This window comes from Alexandromys fortis, unplaced genomic scaffold (genome assembly GCF_014885135.2).
Source record: "Alexandromys fortis isolate MF-2015 unplaced genomic scaffold, M_Fortis_MF-2015_v1.1 scaffold_140, whole genome shotgun sequence".
NCBI lineage: Eukaryota > Metazoa > Chordata > Mammalia > Rodentia > Cricetidae > Alexandromys > Alexandromys fortis.
Genome location: NW_026068048.1, coordinates 3351534 through 3357016, shown reverse-complemented (window position 1 = coordinate 3357016; position 5483 = coordinate 3351534).

Genomic DNA, 5483 nt, shown 5'->3' with positions numbered 1-5483 from the left:
CGGGACCTCCCACAACCAGGCTGCCCAGTCCGCATCAGCCTGGTGAGGATGAAAAGACCTGGGCAGGGGCTGCCTCTGACCTCAGATGAGTGCAGGGCGGTCTGCAAGCTCTGCCCGGGGCCACTGCACCATCCCTGGCCGAGTTAGTCAGGGCGGCCGCCACCTGCAGACTCGGGGCTGAGCGAAGCCGCTAGGCGCTGGGACCCAGCAGAGTTCCGCTGGCTCTTGCTGTCCAGTACTGGTGTCATCTAGGCGGCTTATTCTCCAGTCTCTGAGTTACTTAACCTAGGAGGTAGCTGGAACTCAAACTCTCAGATAGCTTAAACATATACCTGTCAGGAGAGCCGCCGGAAGTGCCTCCTAGGATGCAAAGTGCATAGCCTTCTGGGTAATGTAGTATCCTCAAGCCATGACCCTCTTCATGGGAGAATACCCTAAAGTTGAAACATGGGTAAGCACAGACACTTGCCGGATGTCCTGGTCTAGCTCCTGCAACAAGGGACGTCGTACCGTGATTGCTGTGGAATGGACTGCAGCCATCACAGAAGTGTAGAGAGTCCTTATTTCAGATATTCTCCAAAGCTATAAAATCAGATTACACAGACAACCAGCTTTGTCTGACCCAAGAATTGTGTTCACCTGATGACCTTTGAGTTAACAGTAGTCCCTTATTTCTATTCAGATGGATGTGAACTGACCCTTTACAGTGTCAGTTGTGGGGCTGGTGAGATGGCTCAACAGGTAAAGGCACTTGCTCCCTACCCTGGCAACAGGAGTTCAAGCCCCGGGACCTGCAAGGCAGGAGAGCAATTTGACCTCTATATATATACACACATATTTTCATATATACATATTTTTACATATACACACACACACTATTACTTATCCCCCTTCCCCAAACAAATATAACAAAGTAAGTCATGGTCCCAGAAGCCTGAGATAGCGCCCACATCCCAGCTGTGGTCAGGTTTTATAGATGGTTCCAGATGCCCAGAGCAGCATTTTAGCTCACACACACGATACATACACAATTGGCCATTGACCCAAGCAGTGGGAAGAAGGCACAAATTTTGCTGTCTGGAGCCTGTGTGATCCTCAGCAGACACTCGGCCTCTCTGGCCCTTCACTGTTCCATGTTCCTGGAGAGTTCATTCGGGGATGTCATGTATGTGCCCTATGGCCCATGGCCCATGAGAGTGACAGACACTCTGGCTGTAGTGACTGTGGTCCCCTACTGCATTCTGCAGGGGCATTTGGGCAGCGCTGCAATCCAGCAGGAACAATTCAAAGTCCCACTGGTTGTTCTGTGATGTCCCAACCCACTCAATGCCTAACCTCAAATCCAAACAGTCAAGGCTCCCCTGTGAATTGCAAGGCTTTTATTGTTGGAACCCTGTTTTTAGACACCTGGAATGGGAGGGGTAGGGCTTGCCACATCTATGCAGGTGAACAGACAAGTGACTTCCTTGAGTTTTCGGGCAAAGACGAATTCATCAACAGAGAGGGTTAGCATCTATTTTCGCCTGCAAAGAGAAAGGTGGCAAAGCGTCAGAGGTGAAGGAGCTCTCAGCAGTCATACACGGGACACCACTTGGGAGGGACCTGCACTCTGTCTGCAACAGCTCCTGGGTCTGACTTGGCCCTGGATGCCTCCTCTCCATTCTGTCTCCAGCAAACCACACCAGGGCGAGCCTTGTAAACAGCCTCCAATCCAGAATGATGGGAAGAGCCGCCTGCCCTCGGCACACCATGGGCACATGTGGGGCAGAATGGAGAAGCAGCTGGGGAGGGCCTGGCAGGACTTCAGGTGAGCCTGCGGGCAGCTGTGGCCCTACAATGAACTGATTGATTCCTGTTACATGATGACTTCAGAGACATGCAGCTGGGGTGTTGACAATCCCACCAGTTCTAGGGATAAGAGGGGATTCAACTAGATTCTCCTGTGAGTGACCCATGCCTGGATTCTGCACAGTGACCTCAGAGATCCAGGGGACAATAAAAATGATGAGTGTTTGGGGGTGTGATGATAGACTTGAAAAGTTAGGACAAAAGATCCCGTCTGGAGAAGGGGTCCCAGGTACTGATTTTTCTGGACTCAGGAGGCTGGGGCAGAAAACCTGATGGAGACCAAGTGGTACTGTGGGAGCAGGGGTCTTGGGGGTCTGGACTGGCTTGACTGAGCTGAACAGCCAGTGTCCTTCCTGCCCCTTCCTCCTGACATCTTTCTGGATTCACAGAGGAGCTGCAGTGCTGGGGAGGAACACAGGCTCCATCCCTAAGCTGGGGTGAGCAGGTGGGCACACAGGCTCTGATCCAGACACACAGAGAACTCACCATCAAACTCTTTACATTCTCCTTGTCTTCCGCTGTCAGCTTGTTATCAACACACGTCTTCAGATTTTCAGCATTTTTCAATACGGCAGACTCGTTCCTGTACTGGCTCACAAATTCCACATAGTCAGGCACAGACGGGCCAAGAAAAAGAGCAATGTCCTCCTCCAAAGCAGGACAAATGCCACAATCTGAAACACAAAGAAAAGGTGATTCTCCATTGAAAGCCTTGCATCAGAACACAGATGTCCTTGTTGGGGAGTGAGGGTATGAGAGCCCTGGAGACCCTGCATCCCTGACAACCACACCCTAGTACTCACTTCCCCCTGAGGTCACCCACACCCTGAAACCTTCTTCCACGAGGTCACCCACATCCCTGTACCCACTTCACAGAGGTCACCCCAACCCTAGAACCCACTTCCCCCTGAAGTCAGGAGCAGGGCAGCCCCAAGCAACACGAGAGCACCAGTGAGCTTCATGGTAATGGTGGCAGGTGCTCCTACTCAGCTTGGGCCCCATTTGTAACTGCCCTGGGCATCTCAGGGAGTGGGGAGGGGCAGGTTCTGAGCTCTCCAAGCCCCTCCCAGAACCCTGCTTGAACCTCCCTGGGGCTGTGTCAGGGGGAGATGTGTGTTTTGGCAAGAGAGTAAGATCCTGGTCAACAAAGGACCTAGGTTCAGCCTGGTCCCTTCTTAGTGTTCTGCTTAAGGTCACATGTCATGTGAAGACCCAGGAAGTAGTGAGCAGGACGAGGTCCAGGTCCCTCCATCAGGCCTCCAGAGTGAGGTATCTGTACCCTCTCACACCAGGGAACTTGACGTCTATTAAAAGCCTCCCTAGTAGTCAATGTCTAGGGTAGACAAGACCTCTGACCACTTGGGGACCCTGCTCTGACTGTTTCTGTCCCTGCCCCCATCTTTCACTTGCTTCACTGCTCCATTGAAGCCGACTCTCACCCTGAACTCCTCCTGCTGTTGGAGTCATCATTAACTCCATCTTTTCGTGGTTTGCTGTTTTGATATAGGGTGTTTCTACACAAGCCTAGTTGTCCTGGAATTCACTATCTAGACCAGGCTGGCCTGGAAATCACATAGACTCACCTGACTCTTGATGCCAGCTCTGGCCATTCCGAATTCTCCATAGATTTCTTAGGAAAACTAGAGGGCAATCTCAGCTGGTTGCCCCAGATTCTGAAGACACAGGCTCTGTCTGTCTGGTTCAGAGTGTCTAGAAGAGTTTTTCTATCACAGAAATCTAGATGGCCCTTCAACCATTTGTACCCGAGCCAGAGGGGCAGCACCTTTCCTTCCCCCACTGATAGGCTCAGCAGAGGGGGCTGCTAAGAGGCAGGCTGTGATAGGTTCCAGTGCCCTTAGGCCTATGGAGAAGGGCATCTCTGATCCATTCACTCACTAGGCTGGGAGACATGCTCGACTCTCTACCCTGGGACTGACATTGTAGGCCTCAAGAGAGGATTCTGCCTTTTGTCTGCCCTACTTTCAGGAGTGTGGGCTGAACAGACATTGACAGCGATGGAGAAGGAGGCAGTGGGCACAGGAGCAAAATCTGAGGCAGGGGAATTTCAGCTGAGTGGTCATCAGGCAAGCAGCTTGATGTGTGCAGGCTGAAGCATTGGACAGGGACAGGACAGGAAAAGGAAGGGTCACAGCAAGAGAGGCAGAGCAGAGTCTGAGGAAGGATCAAAGGGGACAGATCCAGAGGACAGAAACTTCAGGACCTGTTTGACAAAGAGGTTCAGGGAGCGTTGGCGTCTTTAGACACTAGAGCCTCACCAGGGCAAAGACCACAGCACTGCTGAGTGCCTAGAAGGACTGACATCCTGCCAGGAGTCTCTGTGTCCCATGCTGGTGTGAGGCCTGTTCACTAGAGGGTTCCTCCTGCTGCTGCTCCCATCTGCCAGCTGCTTCTGCTCCTGCTGGGACACATGGAGGGCAATGAAAGCTGCCCAATCCAGCAGCTGGAGAGTGCCCCTTCCTGCACCCATTTCTACCTTTGTGAGCAGAGGGATCCCAGACAGAAAACTGGGGCACACCTGCCTCAGCCTCCCACAAGCAAACGGGGATTCCATGTGGGAAGCCCCAGTCTTCCCCTCATTTCTCTGGACTCTGCCAGTCCCCTGACCACTCTGTGCCTGGAAACCAGAACTCCATTACCCTGGCCTGTTTGTCATCTGGAGCATCTCTGTACCAGGTACGGAACCATGTGTCCATAAGCATGACCCCAGGGAGAACCCGGACGTCCACATGCTCTGCCCTCATGTCTGATGTGCTCGCCCTTCACCTGGCTGGGAGATTCGATGCTTCATTCCCCAGACTGCATCCAAAACCACCAAATCAGAGGGACAGCCTCCTATGGCGTCCACATGGCTAGGCAACACCAAACACCACCTTGCGCCCTGGTCGCAGTGTGGCAGGTGAGAGGCAGTGCATGGTGTGTGGCTGTAATGCATGTGCAGCCTCTGCTCTCCTACTGTCTTCTGCCAGCCCCACCTCCCCCACCCCTCACGCTGCCCTTCTGCTCTGCACCAGGAGCTCAGACAGGGCAAGGCACTAGGTGGATGTGGCTGCTCTGTCTTGGACATTCAAGATTCCAGACCATGAACCAAGTTAACTTCTTTCCCATATACCTATCCTGGGTGTTTTGTCATAGCAATGGAACATGGCTTATACACCTCAGTGCACCTGGACCCCTCTTATCTTAGAACACACCAAGCCTTCACCAGTGCACTGGGCTCTCAACCCTGTTGCCACTTCCCTAAGTCCCCTTGCATTGTTTGATATTGGTGTCCCTTAGATGTCTAAGGGCTCAGGAGAGCAAGGCATGTGACACTCTGTGCCAGGGACAGCGCATAGGAGGTCTCTACAGATGCTGGGAAGATGGGCTGAAGGACTAGCTCGTGTCCCTCATGTCTGTAAACAAGACCTTTCTTATAAGATTAAACAAACAGTATCTTACCATATAGCCCAGGCTTACCTCAAACTGTGAATCCCCTGGCCCCACTTCCCTGCTCCCATCATGTAAGTGGTTACGAAATTTGGCTGGTATTAATTTTTGAAAGTAAAGAGTCTAAGTGTCTTTTAAGTCAGAACTAAGTAAGTAGTTTGTTGTCAAAGGCTCTTGGCTGTCACTTT